At 47.9% G+C, this 26910-nt stretch overlaps 1 protein-coding gene across 6 annotated transcripts in view; it reads left to right on the plus strand.

The window, feature by feature from the left end:
• Positions 1–3852: 3852 nt before the first annotated feature.
• PAK5 (p21 (RAC1) activated kinase 5) overlaps positions 3853–26910 on the plus strand; it is an 82385-nt gene continuing 59327 nt past the window's right edge. For all 6 annotated transcript variants that reach the window (XR_007777215.1, XR_007777214.1, XR_007777217.1 and 3 more), the window contains exon 1: positions 3853–3952. The gene's annotated coding sequence lies outside the window, so the exon portion shown is untranslated. The remainder of the gene's footprint in view (positions 3953–26910) is intronic.

Here is a 26910-nt window from a genome sequence, read left to right on the forward strand (position 1 = left end):
ATCTGCATTGCTTGGGGAATTCAAACCTGTCTTTTTAATTATTCCAGCAATACTTCATCTTCCTCTCCAATGGTTAGCGAAAAGGATCACCAGTTCAGCTGTACTTACATAATGTGGCTGTGAATATCCCGTGACTTATTGCCCTATCCCTGATCTTTTCACAGGGTTAAGAGCTTAGGGGCGAAGAATTGCTTGGCTGGGTAAGATGCAAGAACTTTCACTTTCTTGTGAAAGTTCTTTTTTCTCTACAGTCTTTTATTACTGTTATGGGCCTATGTTCATAGGCTCGCACTCTCATTAAGAGGCACAGATTTAAATAAGGGGCTTTAATCAACAATTTTCATCATGATTTAAATCAGCTAGCAGGAAACACAAAATTGATTATTTAAATTAATCTTAGTCTTCATTTGTAGTTTTTAATTATTTTCCTAAGGAACAACTGATACTTCCTCACTGGAGCCTGGTACTCTTTTTTCACTTGCGATCAGGATATGCTATTACCATATTTATTTAGGAATCTGAATATTAAGTCTAAAGTTACTTAACAATTTTCATTTATGTGACAAACCGATGACTGATGCCTCTACTCCATGGCTTATTTTAATGTTTCTGTTAAGGTGCACTGCAGAAAAAAAGTAACATACATTAGTTACTGTGCTCAGTAAATCACATACCAATCCTAAATAAGATGGAGGGATGGGGCAAGGGGAAGATTCTGCATTTGAAATGGACATCTTGAACACAAGAAATATTATCTCTTTGATAGCAGGCTGGGGTGTTTCTAATCACCAAATCCTTATAAAGACTCATGTCAGAGAAAATGCAGTCTCCTGTTCCCTTTTTTTCAGTCCCCAATGATTGTATCAAATTGGAGCAAACTGAAAAGAAGAATGTCTTTTTGTGCATCCTGAGAAGAAATGGGTCTGTAGCAAATGGGCTTAGAGTCTCAAGAATCCCCTGATCCAGTGGGTTCAGCAAATACTTCAGCCACTGCAGTGGCTTGACTCAATCTAAAACTTGTAGAGGTCAACTGCTATTTCTTTTAGTATTACAATGAAATTTAGGCCATAATGTTTAGTGCCACTGGTTCAGGTTTTAAATTAAAATCATCAAATTTTAAATGTATAACAATAAATACAAAAAAATAATCCAATGCTCTGATTTTTCTGTAAAAAGGACATTTTGTATTTTTATCTGCCTTTAATTTGCATAAACTCTAGCTCAGGGCAGTTGCAATGACTCGAGGAGCCATATATCTGGTACCACTGTGTGTAAAGTAAAAGCAAAATGAATCTTTTTGAAAAGCTTTGGGGTATATCTGTTTTTCTGATTGAAGGCATTAGATAGTCAAATTCATCCTTTGGCTAATTCAGCTGACTTAGTGGAGAAACTAATGTCCAAGTTAGAGACCTGGTTTCTTGTTGGCTTCAGCCACGAAGACAGAGAGTCCAGGGCTCTCTGGGAATACAAGGATGGGATGGGATTTTCCTGTGCTGGTGGATGCATCAGCCTCCCTTGTATGTGAGTCTCTGCAGGTTCCTGTCACTGAGCCTCCGTGCCAGCCGTTCTCCCAGCACCTCCTGGGCTCTGGAAGGATTACTGCTCCCTCCCTCCCTGCCTTGTCACTCCTGGAGTGGTGCAGTGCCTCTCTCCCAGTGCTGCAGTTTGGCAGCCATCAGCCCATTTTGCCAATTCCCTCAGACAGTTTCCTCCAAGTCATGCTTGAGACTAAAGGCTTGATTTCTGTTTGTTGCCCTGCCAGAAGCTGTACGTAGCATGCCAAGATGTCACATGCAGCACCTTGCACTACAGACACACACCACTCATGCTGACTCAGAGCAGGGAAACCCTCACTGCCTGGTCCCACCTTATTTCTGCTCTGATGCGCCAGGGAAAGGCTTCAGCTTTGGGGTGAGGTTTAAAACCAAGTTGTTGGGGTTTTTCCTTTAAAGTTTTAGCCTGGTTTGGGGTTTTCTGGGGAGAGGCTGGGTTGTTTGGGGTTTTTACCAGAGCCTAAATGTTCTTTGATAGCTGCTGATTCCAAATGATGCTTCTGGCTGCAAAACCTACTGCAAAGAAATGGAAACCAGGAGCAGCAGAGTGACTTCCAGCAATGGCACCCACTCGGGTGGCCCAGGGTTTTGAATAACTTTATGCCGTATTTTGGGCTGTGCTGGGCTGTGCCCCAGGTCCCTGCCAGAAAGCAGAGTGGTCCTGGTTGTGCTGGCACTGCCCCAGCAGTGCCGTGGGCAGGGGCTGAGGCTGGAGCAGGAGCTTGGCCATCCCAGCAAACACTGACACCGTGTGCTCTGGAGAACCAAGGGAGCTCCTTTTGTCTCAGCATTATGTAGAGCAGTGATGGAGCAGAACATAAAAACAGTAGAAGCAAACACTAGTGGAATGGGTAATGGAAGAGCACATTTCTGATGGATTTTTTGTTGTTGTTGTTGCTGTAGGGTTTTTCATATGTGCAAAAACCTATCTGGACCTCAGGTGCCTTAGTGCTGTGAGAGCCTCAGCCTCTGCACGTCCCTCTGCCTACCCCAGCACACCCACCCCACCCAGCTCCAATGCACCTTTATCTTCAGGCTGTTCCTGTCGAGTCCTCTCTGCTCCTGCCACAGAGTGTGTGTTAATGCAAATGGGCATCAAAGAAACTAGAAATATGTGCAATTCAACATCATTAGGTATGAAATCACTCCTCTCCCATGCAGGGCTGTATCAATCAGGTGGCTTTGGGTCTTTGCTTCCCAGGGAGCCTCTGTTGCAGGTGCCTTTGAAAAGCACTTTGCTTTTTGTGCTCTGTGTTTCCTGACAGGGACAGTTTGTGGTCATCCATGAGCACACACCATCATCTTCCTACTGATTTAGCATGTGGAAGGATGGATACATGCCTTTATTAAAGGCAATCTTAATCTTTCTTATGGAACATTTCATAAAAATGTAGGCTTAGAGCAGCTTTCAGAGGCAACCACAAATTGCCAGCAGTAATACACCAAAATTAGATGGGCTAGATGGGGTTTGTCTGTTGTCATCCTCTGATTGCTTCCTTCCATCACTTGCCTTAACCGGATTTGTCCCTGAGCACCTGACCATTGTCTGGGGAGAGCTTACAGGTAACAAACATGCTGGAACAGTTGTTTTTATATTTTAAAAAATGGTGATAGCTGAGGTCCCAGTGCAAAAGGCAATGGGTGGGTGGATGCAGGAGTAAGTGGTGGATGGCTGCAGAGTTGGGATGCAGATGAATGGATGTGGGTAGTGGATTGGTACATGGGCAGGTGAATGTATTGGTGAAGGGATACATGAATTGGCTGCGGATGAGTGCACAGGTGGGTGGGTGCATGCACGGATGCATCGGTTGGTGCATGATCGGGCGGGTGTGCAGGTGTCTTGGCGGGTGCAGGAATGGGTGTGTGGGTGCCCAGGTGCATGAGTTGGTGCGGGAATAGGTGGGTGATACATGGGTGCACACATGCACGGGTGGGCGCACAAGCTGGTGTCCGCATGGGTGGAGGGGTGCATTGGCGGGTGCAGGCACCGCTGGTTGGGGGGCAGGTGCCTCGGCTGGTGCGGCAGCGGGGTTTGGGCGCGCAGGTGCACGGGGCGATGCGGGGATAGGTGGGTGCCCAGCTCGGTGAGTGCAGGGGTGCCTCGGCCGCCGCGGGTGCCGGGGCGGGCGGCCGGACAGACAAAGCCCCGGGCCGGGCCGGGCAGGTGCGCAGCTGCCGCCGGCCGGCGCAGCGCGGCCCCGGCGCTCCGGGCGGCAGCGCGGGCGGGGCGGGGCTGCGGGGGCGGCGCTGCGCCCGCCCGGCTCGGCTCGGCTCGGCTCGGCTGGCACGGCACGGGGCGGGCGGCGGCACCTGCGGCCGCGCCGTGCGGAGCGAGCGGAGCCGCGGCCCGGATGTAGCCGGAACATGGCGCTGGGGGCGGCGTGACGGCGGCGGCCGAGGTAGGGCGGCGGGGCCGGGGCGCGGGGACCCGCCCGGGGCGCGGGCGGCGGCTGCCCCTGCCCGGGGGACGCGGGAGCCGGCGGGGCCGCCCGGAGCGCGGAGCCCGGCGCCGTGCGCTCCTGGCGGCCGCCGGTGCCCGCAGACAAAGGCACGGCCCGGGCATCCCGGCCGCACCTGTGCGGAGCGGCAGAGCCGCGGGCGCTGCCAGGGCGGGCTGCTGCGGGGCAGCCGGGCACCCCGGGCTCCTCTCACAACGGTGACCGTAGGTGATGTTGCTTTTGATAGCTTGCCGGGGTTTCCTACAGCAATGGCTTTTCTTTTTTGTTTTTAAGCCATTTTGCCTTTTGTCATTACCCCCCCCAGAAGTTGCTCCCAACTTTCCGCGAATATGATGTGCTTTTGGGCTTCCCCCAGGGAGCAGGTGCCCAGAGAGCCGTACAGCCGCTCCTGGAAATGCTTCTACATGAGGCTCTATACCTCTACTCTCTCTTTTTTTTTTTTTTTTTTTCTTTTCCCTTCATGTAAAGGGTTAGAAATGCCTGCAATTGACTCCACTCTTCTTGCAGTGTTCATGAGCCTCGGATCATCGCAGCTAAAGAAAATGAGCTGCATAGTGACTGCCGTGCTTGAATAACACTCCAGCCTCAGGCCAGCAGAGGTGGTTTTTTCATGGTATCGATCAGACCTTGAGAATTTTTTTACCAGCCCGCCAGCAGCACGCAGGCTGCCTTTCTTCCTCTTTGTTACGTACCAGCCCTCTGCTAACATAAAGAAACAATGGAATTTTTTTTTCCCTCAATTTATTCAGTCTTAGATTTAATGGGCTGTCACTGCCAGTAAGGATAAAATTCCCAAGAATTTGAGAGGGGCCAGCAGTGACACTCCTCTGTTAGTAGCCTTTCTGTTTTATTTTAGAATTTTTTATGTGCTTCAGCATTTGCGAAATTAAGGAAATGAGTTGGTATCTGCGTTGAGCTAGATCTGAGTGGTCCCTGCTGCCCAGACAGCACTTAAGGACTCATTGCTCCGAGTGTATTACCTTTATTGAACGGTGGAACTCGCACTTGCGCTGCTCGGGGTGCAGCAGGGAGCCAGCCGTGCTGCCCTGCCCGCTGTCACAGCCGGCGCTGGGGGCTGCGAGCATCGCTGCTGCTGCTGCTGCTGCCGGGGACAGAGCTCTTGGCATGCGGAGGTGATGGGGATGGCTCTGGCTGTCGCTGAGGAGGGTGGTTCGGAGGTGGCCAGTGGATGTAGTGCCGCTCCTGGGGCTCCCGGCCGTCTGCCCCCCCAGGAGCGGCACGGAGAAGCTCCTCTGGTTCACCGTGAGCTTCACAAAATGGCCCTTTGCGTTGCTCTTTTTTTCCTGCCCCTGCCTTGCTGTTTCTGCTACGTGTGGGTTACAAATATGTTGATTGCCCATGGTGGCCAGCTGCTCTCCTGGGTTTCAGGTGGGAGTGAGGGACCTGGCTGCGTGGGACAGGGTGCTGGTTTCAGAGCTGGCTGTGCCAGCTAAAGCTTTGGGAGTTACTCCTTGTGGTTCACCTTATTGCCTATTGCTGTGGCTTAGACACTTTTTTTGGCTGTAGGTCATTTTAGGTTGACAAAAGGTCTTTGCTCAGTGTGGAATTGTGTATTTATGCTATTAAATGTATTAATTTGAGATAAATTGAGTAGAAGCATTGTTTTAATCAAGGGAAAGACTCTCCTGTTGAGAGTGCTGAAGTTGAACTTTTTTCCTTTCTCCTACTTCAAACATCTTACCAAATGGTTTGTGTCCCGGTGAGACCAGGATTTTTAGCTGAGGTGAATTTTCATCAGGTGATCTGAGTCCGGCCTCCATAGTCCCCTGTCCCTGTTGTGCAGGAGCTCGGGGTGCTGTTGCTCACCTCTGGTTTAGCCACGCTCTGAGGAGGCGAGAGTGACCGGTCACGGCGGGGTGTGTGTGTGTGTGTGTGTGTGTGTGTGTGTGTGTTCTCAGCTGGAGGACCTGCTGGACCAGGCTTAACTGGGCAGCTCAGAGCCGTTCCACACCGGGAAGCAGTGCCACAGAGAAACCCTGGCAGCTCTGTTGTGGAGAGCCCTGTTAGGAGTCAGCAGCAGATTCCCTTGGCAGCCCCCTGTGGAGCCGGACCTAGTAAATCCCTTTGCTCCTTTGATTCCCTTATTACTTTGGCACCTCTCTTTGCTTCCCAGTGGCTTTTCTGTTTGTTTGGTTTTTTTTTTCCTGGACATCTTCATCATGAATAGTCACAGTAAGTCAATGTTTGATTTTCAGTGAGTTCTCAGCATCCCAATGGCTGATTCTTAAATGGAAGCATGTAACAAGCAAAGTTCCTGCAAAACATTTTACTTTCCCATTATTATTTGCCAGTGTAACAGATTTTGGCAACTCTTACTCTGGAAACTAATATTTGGGAAGTACAATGCAATGTAAGAAATTTGCTCCCCAGTGTCAACTCCTGCTGTTTGTCAGCTGAGAGTAAACGTCTCGAGGTAGTTAATCACAGGTCTTAGTTTGGCTTTACCTCATGGGTCTCACTTCTGACCCCAGATTTGCTACTGAAATAGGGGAGACAAACTGTTCTCATTGAGATCAGCTGGGCCATGCAGCTTGGGTTTAAAGCTGAGTTCTAGGAAGGCTCCAGCTCGTGTGGTGGGTGCCCAGGGGGTGATGCTGGCACAGATCTCTCAGGGGTACAGGTGTCAGCTGCTTCAGGGATGTATGGGAAAAAGAACTGGCAAGAGCCAAAGAGCGCCTGCATCTCTGCTTCTCCTCTCTGATCACCCTCACATTTAACACCTAAATCCTTTTCCTGCTTTGAAGCTGCTCCAGTTAGGAATCTGAAGTGTTTGGCATCTACTTGTTCCAGACCATGAACTGGCTCTGGTTTTACCAGTTTACTTTGCAAAAGCTCCAAACACAAGTGTGGCGTGTGCTGTGTGCCGAAACTGCCGGCAGGTGTGTGTGGGTACAGCAGCTGAAGAGGTTCAGAGTCATAAATCTCAAACCAAACCTCTCTTTAAACACCTCCCTGGGATATCCTGCTCCTGGCATCAGCGCTGCTGACTCATGGTGCTGTTTGACTGTCCTGAGGCGTTTTTGGGACTGTCTCTGCTTTGCTCTGTGCAGAAGTCAGAGCAGTTTGTTTCTTGGACCTGCTGCGGCGTTTGGCCAGGTTTCCCCGGTTTTGGTGAAAGCTGAGCAAAACCTCTGTTGGCAGGATGGAAGGGTATGTGATTGCAGCCAGGTGAAACCAGACACATGATGATGGAGATTTCAGGTGGTTGATAGCCTCACACCTGTAGGGCCTACACTTTCTACCATCCTCCAGTTATACTCTTATTTTTACCATTAATTCTAGTCTCTTAAACATACTTGTCTTGCTACTCTCAATAGCAATTTGAAGCCAGAAATGTGTTTTAAACAACTGTTGGCTTAAAAACTGGATGGCATGACCAACAGAGCCTTGGTTTTGATGGCATCTTCCCTTGTAGCTTATCCAGTGTCTGATACAGGTTTATGTTGCTCAGTAGGAGCTTCATAGGGTACCTTCCTTCTTTCTAGATACAAAGCTTGATATATTTATGACAATTTCCCCCAATTATGTTCAGCTGTGATTGGTGGTGAGGTGTGCCAGAGCACTCCCTGATGCACAGCTGCATTCACTTTTATTATCAGGGAACAAGCTGAAAAGGGGAATGATTCAAAACCATTAACAGCTGTGAACAAAACCCCAGTTAGTCCTGCCTGTTCAAAAGGCAGCTCCCCCCAGCTCCCTTCAGAGCAAATTTCAGAGCACTTCAGTGGTGTTTAATGTTCAGGTAACTCTAATAGGCCTTTAATCCATTAGGCCACAGAGATTCACTGGGGACTTGGCTGTTAGTGTGGCTGCTTCAGCCTGTGTGTCACCGAGCCCAGGAGGACTCAATGTTGCATTTGGAGGTCTGTCCCTGTGACAAAGAAAACAAAGTATTTTCTCTGCAATTTCATGTTAAATTTTGCTGGTTTTGATTTTTTTTCCTGGAGAGAAAACAACTCAGGGGGCAGGACTGCAGCAGCCAAGACTTCTGGTCTAAGACCAGCCACAGTTGTGCCTGTTGAAAGGCCTGGCACAAAACTCCAGCTTTAAACGAAGTCTTGTGCCTTAGAGGGTTCAAAGATTATCCCTTTCTGAGTGCAGTGATGTGAGAAGTGTGTGCTCCCATTGCGTCACGCAGAGCCAGCCACAACATACCAAGTCAGCTATTTTGCATCTTTTCCAACTTTGTTTTTCTGTGCCATGTGAGAATACTGCCACTTTTGGAAGGTGCATCTGGTGGAAGTGCAAAGCTAATAACTGTTTCAGATACAGAGCTTGATCTGTATGGTCTTTTGAAATCAAAGCAGAAATACATGAATCAAGTTTAGCTCTTCGGGGCTGCCATTTGCCATTATCTCCTAAGCAAAGCTTTTATTTAAACATGAGCTGTAGATGCCAGTTAATATTTACACTCCATGAGCCACCAAAACTGGGGTCCTGGGAGGGCTGGGGGAGCCTTGCTTTCACCCTGTGGAGCTCAGGGCAGGGGGTGAACCCATCCTGTTTGTGCATACGGCGTGAGCGTGGCCAGGGCGTGCCGGAGAGGGGCAGCGACTTGCTCAGAGGCACAGAGTGATGGAGAGTGGAAGTGAAGTCCTGTCTCCCATCATTTTCCTTCTGGGCTCTCCTGGCTTTGCTCTGCTCTTGGAGGTTGCTGCCAGCAAACGGCTCTGCCTGCAGCGGGACACGCTGCCCCGGTGTCACAGGGCTGGAGTTCTGATTTTGCTGAACAAAGATGCTCTTCCAAAAATAGGTTAAGCCAAAGAACTTAGATGCCAAAAATAGCACAAGATATTTTTTCCCGTTTTCTGACTGTCCTTTTTTTGATTGTGTTTTAGATTTATTGTTCCCTGCTGGAGGCAGCTAAAGAAATAAAAGAGATAGTGCAGCTGTAGGCGAGGGAATAGTGGAAATAGACATACACAGCCACCTCTGATGGGGGAAAACTACAAGTGTCAGCTATCCCTGTAGAAGTACACAAAAACCACAAACTAACAATGTAAACAAACGTGCTGTGTCACTAAACCGCTCTCTTAGCAGAAATGTTGTTTTTTATTGAAGTTAAGGTACCCCACAAAGGGAAGGGTGGAGAAAATCCCGATGACAAAGGGCAGGACAAAAGAAATGCCAGCAAACAGAAAGTGGAATGAATAAATGCCACAGGGATGATCCTGGTGATAGCCCCTATAAACCTTGTATTCCCACACGCTCTGCTGAGTGTGAATAATTCACTGGTCCCAAACTGGTGGCAGTAAAATCTGCCCAGCACTTTTTCCTAGAGGTTGGGCAGGTTAGAGCTGTTAAAATGGAAGGCTCCTTTCTGGGGATTCTCCATAGGAAGTTTGGTATGATGAAGTTAAACTCCAGCTTTGCCGTTCCCCAGGCTGGATGCTCAGAGGGCTGAGCTGATGGCTGGCACTGCAGCTATTTAAGGTGCTGGGCTGAGCCCGGAGCTGGGAGTCAGGAGGCACCATCTCTAATCCTGGCTCTGCTGCTCACTGAGCCACCTCCAAGAAGTTATTTAACCTCTGCATGCCACTGCTTCCCTCTGGGGAACAGCAGGGATTATGATAATTGCTTCTGAAAAGCACCTTAGGTGTTTACTTTTATTTTTTTCCAAAGGTGCAGAACGCTCTGGTTCTGAGCCGGAGAAGCTTGATCCGTCCCAGGAGGCTTTCAGTACTTTACAGCATTGTGAAAACAATTCTTAATGCCATATTGTTTGTTTGGGCCATGTAAATAAATTAAAGATTTTTGTTGCACTTTTTGCACACTACTCACAGAAGGGCTCTTAAGATACAGCTGAAGGACACAGAAATGAGGTATAGTTCAAAAGGGTTGTTACAGGACACTTCATGAAATGCAAGTAAACTGACAGAATGTTTAAATTGTTTCCCTTTTCAACCAAATCCTGCCGAGGCCACAGGAGGCTGGGTTTGCATGTATTAAACTTCTCTCACTTGCATGTAAAGGCCCCAAAGGCAACAGATTTGTAGCATTGCTCACTTGGATTTGGAGGGTATTTGGTTTTGTGTTTTACAGCAAAGGGTGATTTTCTGGGCTGAAGAAGAAGGAAGGTTTCCCTGAGAGCGAGATGAGAACAAAGTAAATGTGCCCTGAGCTGTGCCTCTATCCCAGATTTTGAAGCATGCAGGAAAGAATAATGGTACATGAATTTGTCTCTGTTGCACGCACTGAACTCCTCCTTCCCAAAGAGCAGAACTTCTTCCTATTTAAGCCTTGTGTCACAGGGAAAAAATACTCAAAGGGCAGGGAATTCCATGGCTGAGCTGCAGCTGGGAGCAGAATGTTAAAGAAGCATGAGTGGAGCGTGGTGCTGTTAGTGGGGCGGGTGCTTGGGAGGCAGTGTCCGTGTCACAGGGTGTGCACAGGCTTTGGGCTGGTGTGGTATCAAAGTGCTCCAGTGCCCAGGCAGGGACTGTAACCAAGGCCATGGCTACAGAGGAAACCCCGGAGATAAGAAGGTGCTCCTGTTTTTGTGCAGGAGCTCGAGTGAAGCAGCCGAGAGCGGGGGGCTGTGTGGCATCCTCCCAGCACCAGGGAGAGGGGCCCTGGCAGCGTGTTTGGGGAAAGGCCTGCCTGCCAGAATAGCTCCGTGCTGCTACAGCAGCTGCAGGTGCTGGTTGCCTTTTAAGTTCTGCTCTCTGTTCTGACGTTTTTAGGGCAGTAACTGAAGGCTGGGAAGTAAAACACAAACAAATGAGAGCGGTGCAGTGTGAGGATGTGTGCTGGGTGGAGAGAGCGCTGTCCTGCTGGAAGTCAGGAGGGCTGGCAGCAAAGGAAAGGGGTGATTGCCAGTAGCTGCCCTGCCAAAACCCAGTATTGATGACAGGGCTCAGTTTAAAGCAGATGGTGTAATCCATACCCCAAAGACTGCCTGGGGAAACACGTGCAAAACCATGTGCCTGGATGCCAGGGAGGATTTGTTCCGAGGCGGGAGAAGCCTTCACTTGGATGGAGAAGAGAGCTGAGGCTTGGGTCTGGAGAGCAGGGACAGTGCTTCACTGAGGCAGGGCTTTTATGAGGGACTCGGGCAGGTCTCTCATTTTCTGTTAATAGAGATGCAGCGCAGAAACTACTGAAAACGCAGCATCCATCCCCCATCAGTGCTTTCTCTACCCAGTCTCTTTGAGGACCAACTCTTAGCACTGGCAGATTCACAGGGAGACTATGCAGGGCTTTTTCAAGTGCTTAACAAGTACAAGGCATGAGGTAAATGATTTAAAGACTGGTTCAGAGCATTGCTAGCTGAAAAGCGACTTACAGTCTCTTCACAGGCTAACAATAAATGGATGTTTTTCCTTCTGTTTGGGGAGAGGAGTATGGAATGTGTTGCCCATCAGCAGGCTTGCTTCCTTCCAAGAGAAATGTTTGCTGTAATGAATCATAGAATGACCTGGATTGGAAGGGACCTTAAAGATCTTCTTGTTCCAGCTCCCCTGCAGTGGGCAGGAGCACCTTCCACTGTCCCAGCTTGCTCAGAGCCCCATCCAGCCTGGCCTTTAACACCTCCAGGGATGGGGTATCCATAACTTCTCTGGGCAGCCTGTTCCAGTGCCTCACCACCCTCACAGGGAAGAATTTCTTCCTAGCAGTTAATCTAAACCTAGTCAGTTTGAAGCCATTCCCCTTGTCCTCTCACTCCATGCCCTTGTAAACAGTCTCTTTTCATCCTTTTTGTAGCCTTCCATCAGGTACTGGAAGGTCCAGTGAGGTCACCCTGGTGCCTTCTCATGAACTCGAGACCAGGGCTTTTTTCTCCCCGGGAATCCAGCCTGAATTTGGACCTCATCAGTGCAGTGGATCCCTGGCATTGTGTTGTAATGGGGAAAACCTGGTACCTCTGTGGCTCACATTTATTACACACTTCTGTTTGAAGAAGCACTTTGACTTTGTCCTCAGCATCTGGTAGGACTTGGTCTACAGTATGTTGGTACTGCATTTTATTTTTGCATGACAAGCTGATGCTGCTTCTTAAGAGAGATCTTCAGCTGAGGATTAAAGGGGGTTTGTGTGGTTTTGTTCCATAGCTTTTGCCATTTTTATTCCTCTCCTGTTTCTTTGCTCTGGTATTGATCTGAGAGCATCTTGCTATTTTCCTGCAATTTCCAATTCTCTGTGAGGAAGAAAAATAGTCAACTGTCCTGATTTAGCTAGAAATTAAACTGCAGCTATTTTTCCATGGAAATTTTTCTTTAATAGGAAAATTGGTGATAATTGTTAACTAATGCTTTTTAAAGACTTTTTTTTAATGAGTGAAAGACTGTCAAGCTGTCAATCAAGACAGATATTGGATAATACTCCATTCTCCTGACAAGTTCCCTTTATTATATGAGGCATGTGTTTCACTCTGTAAATTTGAGCTGCTCAGAATTTGCCCTTTAATATTTACTTTTCCTGTCCTTTCTCAGTATTACTCAAGTAGTCCTCGTGTACCTGTACAGCATGGTCAAATGGATGTAATAATCTTTGAAGAAAATAACTTGGAGGTGTGATTAGCTTTGTAGTACCATGGTATTCCTGAACTTTTAACAGCCCCAGCCTGTCATTCCATGATGCACCCACCTGTCCTTGCTGAAGCCAGCTCTGAAAGGTGCAGTGCCTGCCTTTGTGATGAGCACATCAAAGCCAGGCAAGGGTGAAACTTTGAGTTGCATGAACATTGGTGGTCCTTGTAGGCCATTTCTCAAGACTTTTGCCTGTAACACAGAGCATTTAGTTTTCTCTTTATTTCATTTAAAGTAGATTTGGAGGGAAAATTGGATGTTTTCTTGTGTCTCCCAGGTTCCAAAGGCCTGGGGTTTTCGGAGAAACTGTTAAAACAGGAGATTTATAATCAGTGCAGATACTGGACCTGATGAGAGTAGCATCTCTCCAAAGTATTGGCTGCTCTTTCATGGTTCTGGATTTAAAGCACTGTGAAGCAGAATTTATCTCAACTCCAGTCACCACTGGCATTGCATGTAAAGCCCCACAAATGTACAGAACTGGTTCAAAGCAGAGCAGTCAACATTCCCAGACCATTGCCCCACCTCCAGCAGTAGTTGCATGTTGGGTACCATTGCCTTTCATGCACCAGGAGGTTCTGGAGTTAGCATCTGCAGCAGGCTTTGCTGCTCAGGCTGGGCAGGGCATGGAAAACTGCTCCAGCAGTGTTCCTGTGCTGCTGGGAGGGGAAGAACAAGTGAAAGGACCAAGTACAGGATTGATTCCGACGTAGATAACTGTAAAATTGCCATGATGTCAGAGCAAAGCATTGCAGTCATTAGGGGAAATAATGAGAAAAATAAAATTATAGAAATAACCATCTCCCTTGGCCTGCAGATAAATCAAAGCTTAGCCCTTGATCTCTCATCGCTCAGTAGCCCGGAACATAAATCCAAGGATTTATCATTAAGCCTAATGGGTTGTAAAATCTGGGCTATTTTGGAGGTAGTTGCAGAGATTTGCAGCCCAGGCAGAGAGCGGGCTCTAAGCCACTGGGCCTTGTGTAACTGGGTAAATAGCAAGCTTCAAATAATGCTATAAAGCTATCAAATGTAATAACTAATGCAGCCAGGCCAGCCTGTGGGGAGGGGAGGGGAGGCTGGCTGGGGACAGGCTGGGCCATCCTGGCAGGAGCAGCCCTGGTGCAGGAAGAACTTGTAGTAACCAGCTGAAGTCCCTGTTGCCTCACTGGACACCAGGTCCGTGCATCTGCTTTGGTTCACATGCAGCACTTTTGTTTTCTGCCCTGACCATGGCCCAGGGGAGCCAGCAGCACAGAACCAGAAACACAGGAGGCACCAACACCTCTCTTACTTTGTCATCACCATTTAAATATTTATGACAGCGCTTCACAGCGTGCTAGTAAGTGCATGATAGCATATTATGTAAGAGCAGTAACATTTTAGAAGGAGGAGGCTTCACTAGTGTCCTTTGCTGGTAAATCTGTACTGCCACTTCACTCTAGTGAGGCCATGTAAAGGCCATGCCTTTCTCCCCAGTTATTTTAAGTGAAATGGGAATTCAGCTTTTACTGGCATTTGTAATCACACGTCTTTTAAAATTGCTCTCCATCTCTTATTCAGGGGAGACTTTGGATCAGGTCAGGCTCCTGTAGAAGTTGATAGCTCTGAATGTGCAAGTGAGCAGCAGGTTTTGGTGTATGATGGAGAGCACATCCCTCGGTGAGGGAGCTGGGGCTGGGAGTCTTTCGGGTTAATTAAGAGTTCAAAGTAGCTTGTCCTTTTCCTAAAGGGTTGTAGGGTATTGATTCCCATTAGTGCTGTACTGCTCTAGAGAAGGGAATTCTTGGGAAATTATTTGCAAAGTCAGTTGTGCCTGGACTGGCCTGAGTCGGACTGAAATTTGGGACGGGTGGCAGAGCTTCTGGGAGAATTTGCTGCAGAGTGCTTGACTGTGGAAACAGGAAGCTGATGTGGATTTGACTGTGGGACAAGTGAGAGGGTAAGCCATCAAAGGAGGAGCCTGTCTAGCTTAGCATAAATAGTCAAATTGATTTAAACAGAGGTGTGTACATTTGTGCCTTAATGAAGGCAGGAGAGGTTCCCCCCACGCCTTTCCCTCTCCAAGGAGACATTGGGAACCTGCGGTTAGTTACGGTGCAGAACTGCAGAAAACAAGAGTACAGATGATCTGTGCTTGGCATGAGCGCTGTTCTCTGCCGTGATGGCTTTCCTTGCACTAGTGTATGTGTTTGGGAAGGCATTTTGGGGATCTGTGCCAGTGAGAGCCAGCCTTGGAAGCAAACAGTGTGGGGATGGCTGAGGAAACAAGCCGCTAGCACGAAGGATGAGCCAGCATGTAGCAGGCTCTGGGGAGGCTGGGATGCAGGGACTGAGGGCCCTGCAGGCTTGGGCACATTCTCTGCACAGTCATGCAGAGATCCAGTGTTCAGCAGGTACTGGGTTATTTATCTGCTGCACACACGGGGGTGTTTACAAAAAACAAGCGCTCGATGATCGAGACTGTTATCTTAGCTTCACCAGAGATGCTGTACGGATGCCAAGTGGGAAAGTGAAACCTGCCAAAATCACAAAGTAGCACTAGAAGTTGCTGAGTTTTAATTTGGAGCCTTTGCATACACAGGCAGCCCTAATTGTGTGTGCTGTTTGATACACATGGTTGGGCAGCAGTTGTTTCTGCATTGATTGTGTCTCAGTACCTGCTGGTGCAAACTGGGAGTGCCTGGGCTGAGCGAGGCAGGAGTCCCCAGAACCATGGAGTGTTCTTACAGGAAGGGCTCCTGGATCTGTCAGCTCCCACAGCCAAGTCTTTGCCCAGTTTTATGTTTCTGAAAGCCCTCTTGGAAGATGTGGTGAAGTTTCAGTTCTTTTGGTGCAGTTTGAAAAGCAGAAGCTGTGGTAGAGCTTGGTACTTTGCTGGGGACACCCAGTGCATTATCTTGTAATTCTGTATTGACCTCAGTTCTCCAAACACTTTCCTGGAATTTCAGACCTCAGGAGGCTGCTGGACTGTGCCATGGGGGCCTGAAAATTCCCTTGTACATTTGAGAAAGGTGATAGGATGGACACATCTTGGGTGGGTTTGAGTTTGATCCATGGGATGAGTGTGGATTCGGTCTCTGGCTGGGCCTCAGTTCACTTCCATAATGTACCTGGCAGTTCCAAAATTTCCTAAACTTTGCTCTCTCCCACTTACACTTCTCTCTTCTAATGTTTTTGAATTTTGTAGCTTTATATAGGCTCCTTTTCCTCCCCCTCTCACCACTTGCTGCTTCTTCTCCTCCGCCCCAGTTACTAAAATCTCTCCCTGGTGCCTCACTGTTGTCAGCAGAGCCCTTCACCTGCGGGCTGTGAGCAGAGCACAGCACACTGGGGCAAGGAGAACTGACCCCGGACCCTCCTGAAGTTTTCAGGTGCTTGGAAGTTGTTTGCTGATCAAAGGTGGCACACGGGGGTCTCTTCTCTTTGCTTCCTCCATCCTTTTTGTGGCAGCTTCCTCCCTGCTCCCGGCTGGCAGGGCTCACCCCTCGGGCTCTGCTAGAATGAGTGGCTTTGCATTTCCAGATCAAAAGCACTTCTGAGTGCCCTGGTGTGTAAATCCCAACTGCAGAATTCCTGCAGTCAGGGTGGGGGGTGCTTTCCAGAAGATGGGAACCCCTTTGGTAGGGAGAGGGAGGAATTTTGGAAAGAGGGGTGAAACAGAGGGAGGAGCAGTGCCTGATGACAGTGCTCAACTGAATCAGCTGGTGAGAAAAAGTCATTTTGGTTGCTGCAGTGATCAAACCATGACTGTGAGGAGCGTTCTGAGCAGCATTTGCATGGAGAGAGTTTGTGTGGGTGGTGAGGAGCAGATCTGTCTCTCCCCTTGGCGGCTCCGAAGGTGCAGCCGGACAAAGCCCTGGCCAGCCTGCCCCGGTCCTGCTGCAGCCCCTGGGCACAGAGACCCCGCTCTGTTTGGAGAGAGGAGCAAAGCAAACAGAAATGTTTGGGTCATTGCCAAGGGGAAGTATTAGGAGTGACACGGCGAGTTTGTTTGAATGTAGTCTGGACTTAATCACTGGTTTCGACTGTGCTGGAGGCTTTCAGCTCCACTAAGGGTTGGTTAGATAAATGTGTTTATTTTCCTGCTATTCATTTTCCATGGATGAACATACGGGGTAACTTAAAAGCATGTACCAAGGAAGAAACAAGAAAAAGGGGGCAAATTAACTGACTGCTGCCAGATTAATTTTCTGTTACATTTCAACTCATATTTTTAAACCTACAACTTTGAAAGGGAATGTTCAAAATTATCTTTGCAGTGACCATCTTTCCATCTAATTTAAAGTCATTCAGCTTTACAAGAAGTAATTATGCTCCACACTAACAAATGAAAAGACATGGCAACATCAGAAAAACTGATTATTCAAGCAATCTTTCTTACATAAAATAGCCAACTAATCTCCCAGCTTCAGTCCTTGAGTGCTATTGCAAATACCCTCCTGAAAGAGAACTTCATTCTTGCCACACTGGCAGCCTGCCTCTGTCCCTGATGGCTCCCTGTGTAGTCAGTCCTGGTTTGGGGGTTAAGAAATCCTTTTCTCTTGTTTCTGTATCTCTTCTTGCACCCAGTGCCATTTTTTTCCTTGTGACCAGTGAAGGCAAAGCTCAGGGAATGAGGTTTGTGTCCTGCTTAGAAAAATAAGGAAATCTCCAGACTTGCTGCTCTTCTGCTGCTCTGGCCATCGCCCTTGAGGCCTTCTGAGGTTGTGGAGGAATCTAAATGTTTTGTAAGTCACTAACTAGTGCAGTGCTGCTCTTGAAGTGGTTATTATTAGCCTAACTCTACTTCTTATAGAAGAAGGAAAGGAAAATAAAAAGTCCTGCTTGCAGAAGAACTCTTAATCATAAGTTGGTGCCAAACACCTGAAGTCCTGATACCTGTGCCTTTTTCTTCTCAGAGTTCTCAGTCCACCTCACTGTCCACTCAAAGCCCCCTTCAGCCTTACTGACCCTTCTAGAAATTCAAAAATGCCTCTTCTGCAATAAATCATTTCTAATTCCTGATTGCTCTTAGTGTTAAAAACATCTACAGAAAAAAAGTCAGAGAGTCATCAGTGTCCTGTGCTGCCTTCAGGAGGAGCATGGTGCTGATGGGTGGCTTTTATTTTTCCTGCTGGTAGAAGCAGGAGCGGGAGGTTGGTGGTTTGTGGCACTCTGCTCTAGGATCCACGTTTATGCTGTCCAGCATGCTTTTACATATTCTTTCTAAAGTCAGTGTCTCTGTATTTGCAGCTGTCCTTGCTGTGAGTGGAGTCTCTGAAGTATTGCTCCTAGTTCTGTCAGCCCTGAACTGGTTTTGTCGATGTCTGTGTTTCTGTGGCTGTTGGTGAGATACGTCTGGGGGTGTCCAGGACCATGCTGTGCCCCTCTCCTGTATTGCCACCCCTGCACCCCCTCTGTGACAGCTGTGCCCTGCTTGGGAGCGCCCTGCTCAGTCATTCCTGCCCTGCCCAGTGGCACTGGGATCATCCATGTTTCACTCCCCTGGGAATACCTGCCTGCTGTTGCTGTCTGTACAAGCATTACAGCTTGTGCAAGGATCAGCCACCTGGTCAGTAGAAAATTGCTGCCACAGCTAAACAAGCTGCAGCAAAGCCCCAGGGAGGCACGGCTGGAGCCTGACCCTGGGCAGAGCTTCAGTGAGTCTGAATCATCCGCTTGTTTGCTGGTTTTGTTCCCCCTTTCCATCTCATAACACTTCTTAATTTTATATTTTCATCTTAATTATTGCAGAACATAAAGTTGATGTTTACAGGGAATGATCCATGAGGCTTTCAAGACTTCTCTCCTGATCCCCAAGTTACTTGAAGGATTGTTGTGTTTGCAGAGCAAACCTTGCTGTGCCTGCCCTGGGAGTGGCTTTGTGTTTCCCAGCGCTGAATTTAAATTGACATTTTAAAAGCAATTTGTGTGAGCAGCAGTCACTTCCAGTGTCAAAGTTCAGGCAGCAGAGCCATCAGGATGATGGCCAGCCTGGGGTTTTGTGTCCCCTCTGCCTGTGCAGGGACACAGGGATGGAGGGATCCCAGCTGAGCTGGCATGCCTGCCCTGCTCTCTGGAGTTGGGAATGACCCTGCAGCTCACTGGGGTCGTGCTGCTCCATTAGCTCATGTACCTCTCCAGCTCTCTTGTCCCTGCTCCTGGATGATCACAGGGCTGGTGATCTTTTCCCTAAAAAGTTGTGTGCTCACTCTTCATCTGTAGCCAGTTGTGGCAGTTAGCTGCTTTTCAACATTCCTGATCATCGCTGGGGTTTTGGGTGTTCTACCATCTCTCCAAAAATACATATCTGTTCAACCTCCTGCTGCTGTGCTGTTTTCATATAAATGAAATATTTATAAATAATAATAAATAACATTTATTTATTAAACACATTTTCCTGTGCTCTTCAGTGGGATTTGCCAAGGACTGTCTCTTTTTATAAATCTTGCTGAATTCTTGTCTTTGAAATTGCAGAATTTTACAGCTTCCACCCCCAGAAGTAGCGCTGCCCTGAGATGTGCTATCTGATTTTCCTTCTTTCCTGCTCCTAACACTTCCCTGTATTAATTTGCATTTCCCAAGACAGACGCTTGGCCCCGGTTCCGTGGGGAATGCTGCCCTTCCTTGGCAAGGCTTGATCTGCTCCAGGAGGCTGCTTGAGTCCCTTTTGCTGTGAGTCCCTTTTCCCTTCACTCATCTGTGTACTGAGCATTTCAGAGGATTTTACTGTGGGGGATGAGTAAGGAACACAGAGAACAGCCCAAATCTCACATCAGCCCTAACTGTGCCTGCAGGCTCCTCTCCCTCCTTGCACTGCTGCTGGGCTGTAGCTACCGAGTCCCTCCATGGCCTTTCCCAGGTGTGAGGGATCCCCACGGATGCACAGCACTGTCCCACATTAACACTGTGGTTTTCTGAGGCTCATCTGTTCAGAATATGTTTAAGCAAATGGAGTATTCATGATTCTAGATAAAATTAAGAGGGAGGAGGGAGTGGTTTCACATTTTGAAAGCAAACATTTAAAACAGATGCAGCCTGCTGGGAAGGATCACATTTTGAAAGAAAAGAACATCCATTTGACTCAAGTCCTCAGTATGAAAGATTAGGAGTTAAGAGACATTTCTCGCCCACTTTGAAAGTAAATGTATTTTAAATTTAATTCTTTGGCACAGCTGCTGCTTTCTCTCTCTGGAAAGCCTTCCTTGTGCTTTGAGCAATGTAAAGATGTGGGCTGGGTGCTAATCCAGTTTAAGATTCCAAACTTCCTTTCCACTCTTTGGAGATTTTCCCATCACCACCTTCTAGATAAATGTAGAACCATCTTTTATTTTAACACCGGACTGGCTTAGGGAGATTTGTTGGAGATTCATCAACTCGGTGCAAGGAAAAGTATGAGTGTGAAGGTTTCATGTTGTTTTGGAATAGATAAATCAAGGTAAGATGGTATGAAATCAGCTGGTTTCTCTTTTCCCTCCACTACAACTATGCAGTGCTGCCTACATTTTAAAGCAATGAGCAGAACAACCCAGGACCTGTGAGGGTGCCAGGCCTGAGGGTGCTGTCGGGGCAGCCAGGAGCTGAGGCAGGATGCTCCTGGTACTGCTCATCCCTGCTGGGGGTGGTTGGAGTTCCTGCTCCAGTTACCTCTCACCTGGGCTGCAGAGTCACCCTGCAGAATGAATGCCTCAGTCTGAGGAGGCTGCTAAGGTAGGGATGCCAGAGCTCGGGGGAATCTGGTGTTTCCTGAGCTCTGTTACCAGGTGTGGACTGCAGCAGGAATTGCTGAGGGCACCAAGTGTCAGCACTGAGAGACTTGGGCTGAAGCAGCAGCAGGATTTTGCTGCCTCACTCCCCTTGTCCTGATCCAGGCTGCCCCAGGGACTTCCCTCTCCTGTCTCCTGGTAGAGCCTCCTCCTTTCCTGTTCCTCTTCTCCTGAAGAAAGGCAGTGTATTTTGTGGATTGAGTGTGCTGATCTAGAGCTCATTAGTGCTGTTGTACCATTCTGAATACATCAGCTGTGCCCATAATACTCAGTCTGAAGCCATTATTCTCTAGAAGTGATCTTCCTATCTTCCTTTATTATTGTTAATATTATTATTAATTTTATCCAGCCAGCCCTGAGCGCTTTTCCAATAGTAACTTGTATTTAGTGACTTATTAAGGTTTATCCAAGTCCCAGGTTCCCAGTGGATGTTCTGAGCTTGTTTCTTATTTAAAAACATCATCTAAATTCAAATCAGGAATTAACACAGTTCTGCAAATGACATTCACCCCTCTGCAGAAGGACCAGCATTAATCCTGTGTGCTGCAGCAATGGTATTTCAAGCCTTGTTTGAGGGCTTTAGTGGGCTTAAATCAGCCTTAGGCAAAGCACAAGCGTCTGCAATAGTTAGACAGGACTAACTTTGGGCAGTGAGTTTAAATGTGTCAGAGGGGCTGTATCAGGACATGGGTTCCCTTCATAGCCAGGGAGAAGACACAGTGCTCCACAAAACCTTCCTGCATCACTTGGTACTGGAGTTAGTGCCTACAGACAAAATCTTCACAGTCCTGTTCCCAAAGCATTTGTCCTGCTGCTGGAATCCTGGTCTTTGCTGGGAGAGGGGTAAGGTCCCTGGTTCAGGGCTGTAAGGGAACCAGCAGGATCCTTCTTTAGGGGCACTTCCAGCTTCTGTTGAAATTCAGGTTGGCCTGGTTCCTGTAGGGCTCTCTGGAAATCCCCACTGCAATATATTAATGTATTTGCCTCCTTACAGCTTGTCAGCAGCAGTCCGTGCTGTTTGAGTTCCCAGAGCTCCCACAAAACCCGTTGTGCTGGGCCAGTGGGTGGGTTGGAGAGCTTCCATCCCTCCCTCCCTCTCTCCCGTGCCTCCGTAGGGTAGAGCCTGCCCTTGGCATGGAAATTGCCAAGTGGGGCTCCGAGTGCCAGAGCAATGTGATGCACTCACCTCTCCACCATCCTGCTGCTCAGAGCAGCAGCCAGCCGAAGCTGATGTGTCATTAAATCATTTTGAGTCACTGCAGACAGTGCAGGAGTTCAGGACAAGCATCCATAGCTTTAAGCCACCTCCGCAAAGCGCTGTGCATCCCTCATAAAATTTGGATGAACTACACTGGGTAAACTGTTGTGCTGTTACCTGATAGCCACCTACCTTTTAGAGCTGAGACTTCTGGGGGAAGATGGAAATAGATTTCAGTGCATGGAGAGGGCTCACAGTGACTGATGTGATTTCTTGGTCCCGTAAAGCTGCTGCCCACCGTAGGAGAATGCCTCCCTTTAATTCAGAGAGCAGCAAAGGAGGCTGTCTTGGGTCTGAGACGAAAGTAAATGATTATTTAATCACTGGTTAGTTGGCGATAATGAGCAAGTGTTTTGCAAAATGAGCTCTTAAAGGGAGTCTCTAAACATAGCTGGTGGTGCTGCAGTGCTGGAGCTGAGCACGAAGTGTGGCCCTGCTGTTCCCCAGAAGGGCTCACTGGATCCCTGTTCCTTCACAGCCAGGCCTTGGTGGCAACCCTGCTGCCCAAATTACCAAGCAAAAGGTGTGCCAGGCCTGGGGGGAGGACAGAGCTCCAAGGGTTTCTTAACTCAAAACTGACATTTCTGGTGCTCCACCGAGCTTCTCCAGCAAGGATACGTTCCCCTTTAATTGCTGGACTTCTGACAACTTGACAGAAGAGCAGCCAAGCAATCTTGTTTTCCTTTGTTAGCTATTTTTATTTTACCTGGATCATTACTTATCAAAGAGCGCTGATGTCGCTTGAAATAAACATGTTTAAACATTAATAAGTAGCTTAAGAGATGCTCTTTTTGATGCTGTCTGGGAAAAAATAATCTGATTTTTGGAGGAGAAAAAATTCAGTGCAAATGTTTTTTCCCTCATGTGTTTTAACGTCCCTCAGCAATTACTTTGCAGGTGGGAAAGCAAAGAAGGGAAATTGCTGCCATCAATTTGCTGCCCTTAACATTGCCTTGTCAAAAGCCTGACCGAGCCATCAGTGAGAGTGAGGAGAGGTTTGTGAGGGCACCTGGGTCTGCAGACTCTTCTTCATGATCTCTCATAATCTCAGTGCATTGAAAGCCTCATGTAAAATCAGAATGTCATGCTGGCACCCATATTTCCAAATGTCTTGGAAAACTGGCTTTCAAAGGGAGGAATTCTTCCATTTCATTGTGGAGAGCAAGTGGCAGTACCTGGGTGCTGGGTTGGTGGCTCCTGCCAGCCAGGCCAGAGGGGAGTGTGGAGTCCTGCTGCTCCTCACCCTGGTGTTCCATGGGCTGCTCCAGCCCAGGGCACCCTGTCCTGCTGCTCCTCACCCTGGTGTTCCATGGGCTGCTCCAGCCCAGGGCACCCTGTCCTGCTGCTCCTCACCCTGGTGTTCCATGGGCTGCTCCAGCCCAGGAAGGCTGTGTCTGGCTGCCCTCCCTCTGCAGGAGGAGATCCATCATGTCCCAGAATTCAGGCGTTTTCTGCTCTATTTCAGAGCTTGTTGGAGAGTTTAATGATTCATGCTATAAAAATACTTTCCTTGTTGGCTTTTCCCTGTCTTCAGCTTCCAGCCAGTGATTTCTTTTCTTTGTTCCTGCAGAGATAACAAAGCCTTTTTCTGGTGCTGTGTTTTCCTTTGTGAAGGGGTTTTACGCTATAATCAAGTTACCTCTCAGACAAGCTGAACAGATTGAGCTCCACATTTCTCATTAAAAACCATTTTTCTCCCATCAGTAATTTTTACTGCATCCTATTCAGTTTTTAACATTGTTATGCCAAGGTTGACCCCAAAGCTGTTGCAGTGACACCTTGAGAGGCTGACCTGGAACAGAGTAGACAGAGCTAAGAGAATAAAGTAGGTGGGTATTAAGAGGCCTTGAAGGATACACCCTGGGCAGCACAAGGCATCACCAGGCTCCGTTCCATCTGCTGTGAAGTGTGGGGGAGAAGTTCCCTCTTGGCTTGCACGTGTTGTATTTCCAGTTTCTAAGGGCATGGCCCCAGTGGAATATCCCCTGTCACACAGGGAGGTTGTGCTCTGGTCTCCAGGATAATTTTACTGAGGTATTTTGTTGCTGCCTGCCGTGGTCAGTTCTGTAGGCACCTCCACAGTCCTTGTGGTGCCAAAGAGGTTTGTGTTTGCTTTGCCTTTTTTGCAATTAAAAGAGGAAAAGTTTGACGGTGCAGAGCTGTTCCTGGAGAAAGATGAGTTACGAACTTAATAAACACAGGTATTCCCTGTGCTTTCCTATTTGTTGGTTTTCTGGTTTGGCAGCTAAGCTAAAGTTCAATTAAGTGTCTCTAACCTTGCTGCAGGGAGAGCTGAGGAACCATTTGTTATTTTAAATCTCTTTACTTTTCAGTTGTCAATTTCAATCAAGGGAGAATTTATGCTTTCATAGGAAAAGAGCAGCAGCTATAGAAAACTCAAGGACCTGAGCTGTTCCAGGATCTGTGGAGGGATTTCCTGCTTTCAGCAGAGCCATCTTCAGAGGTTTTGGCAGTACTTTCAGAGTTGTGGCAAATAAGCATTTGCTTATCTTAACTTTTGGGGTGTTTAATGTGCATATAATGTGCATGCTTTGCAGCCAAGCTGCAACCACAGAGGGCAGAGCTCAGCAACATTGACCCTGCACCAGTGCTCTCAGCCTGTTTGCAGAAAGTTTTGTTTGCACAGGCTGCACCTTGCCCCAAAACTGTTGAAATCAAAAGTGATTTTTCCAGGGAACCCAGACACGTACGTAGGGGCTTTGCAGTTGGTTTTCTTTTCATTTCACTGCATTCCAGAAACATCACTTCTTTCCTTCAAAATCTCACTTCTGCTGATTTCCCTGGTTTGGGGAGGGGGGAAAGGGGCTTACTGTGCATCAGGGGATGTCATATGTAGAGACTGTGGAAGTCTGAGACTGGTGCTCTCATGGCTCTGTCAGCCAGCTGTGCAGAACCAAGCTGCAGGTGTTGCTTGAGTTCCTCTGGAGCCACCTCTGAGCAGGGGCTGGGGCATTTGTGTTGAGCTGCTGCACATCCAGTGCCTGCAATTAGAGCAGGAGACTGCCAGTGTAAAATACTGGTCTCAGGCTGGCAGGATATTCTGCTGGATAACCTGGTGAGCTTTCTTTGCAGCCCTTTGCAGTCAACTTTGGCCTTTTCAGTAGTCTCAGAGCAGGTGCTCTTTCTTTTGCTGTGTTGCCCCCCCCCCCCCCCCCCATCCTCTCCTGTTAATGGTAAAAAGTATTTTTAAGTACTGTTTCACATAAATCTTGGAGGCTGAGTGGCTTAGAAGCCAGCTGGGAAGCTGAATGTGTCATCTCTGGAGTAAAACATAGATTTAGGGAGTTTTCATGGGGTTTTTTTCCCCAGTGTTGCCATTTCTGGTGGGCCAGCAGATGGAACTGCCCACGAGGCTGTATTTATCCCTGCAAAGCCAGCTGCTGCAAAATGCTGGGGCGAGGGTTGCTGTGACTCCTGTGCTTTGGAGAAGCTTGTTGTTATAAAGAGAATAATGTCCCTCTGTTTGGCTTAGCAGCATTCTGCAAATCAGTATTTGTTCTTGAGCTCGTGTATAAATCCCACTTAGTTAATTTAGGCCAAGGCTGCAACTCTGTATTTGTTCTATGAAAAATAAAAAGAGATCAGAGCAATTTGGGAGGAAAACATGATTTGTGAGGTGCCATCTGGTAAGATACCTGCTGGCATCCCAGCAATTGGAGGGGTTTTCCCAGTGGTGTGGATGTGATGCCATACCCTGCATCCTCCATAAAAGCACAGATGTGCTGATTACAGTGGGTGGCAGCTGGCCTTTGGCATTTGTCACCGATCCTGAGAGGGCTTGGAAAGGCAGCGGCCAAAACTGTGGGGCAAGAGCACCACAGACTGAGAAACAGTGTTAAAGCTTTGTGACACTCAGGATAAAGAAATCCAGAGCAGGGGCACTCGTGGGTTCTGTGTGCAGGTAGGAGGAGACTGGGATGATGACAATGAAGTGGTTTAGGAAGCTCAGGAAGGCAGCAGGAGGAGTGTGAGGTGCTGGGTGCTCCCTGTGGGAGCTGCCAGCGGCACAGCGGGCACTGGGTGGTGGCTGCTGCACAGGGACTCTGTAAATCCTGTGGAAATGAATATTTAATAGAGGAAAAAAGGGATTATATAGAAGTGTAAATGCTGGTTTTATCTCCTTGCTGCCCTGTAAATGGCTGGTAGCTATCAGCCCAGGAGGGCTGCTGTAATTATGGCTTCACTGACTTGGCTGATAAAAAACTCCACTCCACTGGGATGATCCTCTGCTTCCCTTAATGGGAGGCACTGGAAGGTTAGCCCCATTCTAAGTATGCACCTACAAGAAAAAGGGAATTGCTTGGAATCCAGCTATCCCCAAAAATGGAAAGTTCTGCAAATGCTGCTTAGCTGTCTCCCTTGGCAGCCTGTGGACACACAGCTCTCCCTGGGAGCAGTCACTTTTCCTGGCACTTTTTCCCAGCTGAACGTCTTTGGTTTGGTTTGGTTTGGTTTGGTTTGGTTTGGTTTGGTTTGGTTTGGTTTGGTTTGGTTTGGTTTGGTTTGGTTTGGTTTGGTTTGGTTTGGTTTGGTTTGGTTTGGTTTTGCCTTGTCCTGTTTTGGTTTTTTCCCCAGAGGAAAACTCCAAAACAAACCTTTTGCAAAATTTGCATTGTTTCTGTCAGAATTTCACAAGAAAAGGTTTCTGTTTCCATAGGAGTGCAAGGGAGACAGGTAGAAACCCAGGTGGAGCTGGAGTGTGACATTATTTGTGGATATACAGATCCATCCTCAATCTCCATTTGGGAGCTGACACTGGGGCTGAACTGAGGCTGGAAACATCTGAAGTCTTCAGAAAATGCTTTTATATCAACTTTCCTGTGTTGTCTTGTTTCCTAGGGGCAATGTGTAATTTGTTCACTAACAGACTCTCTTATTTAACAAATTAGACCTTTTTAGCACCATTTGTATTAACTGGTTTTGACTGTGCTGTGTTAATTACAGCAGGGATGGGGACATCATAATTGCAGAGAATTGTTCTCTAATTTGGGGAGAACAGGCAACACTCTGTGCCCAGCTTCCAGTTTCTTTTCCATGTGTTCAAACGTGGTACTCAGACCATTAACATGATCTTGGGGTGGCTGTAATTATGTGAATAACTGGGTGGGAAGGAGTCCTAGCACAGTACAAAAATAGCACCAGGGAGTGCAAACTTGCTTCTAAAAGCAAAATAAGAGCAGAAGCAGTGGGGAGATGAGATGCCAGTGGTGCTGCATCCTCCTGGAGCCAGTACAGGTGGGGACTGAGTAATGCCATCGCATATTGCAGCAGTGCTCATCTTCCCAGTGGAAATCTGGAGTTTATTGCCTGGCCCAATTGTCC

The sequence above is a fragment of the Serinus canaria genome, chromosome 3, assembly GCF_022539315.1.
Source record: "Serinus canaria isolate serCan28SL12 chromosome 3, serCan2020, whole genome shotgun sequence".
NCBI lineage: Eukaryota > Metazoa > Chordata > Aves > Passeriformes > Fringillidae > Serinus > Serinus canaria.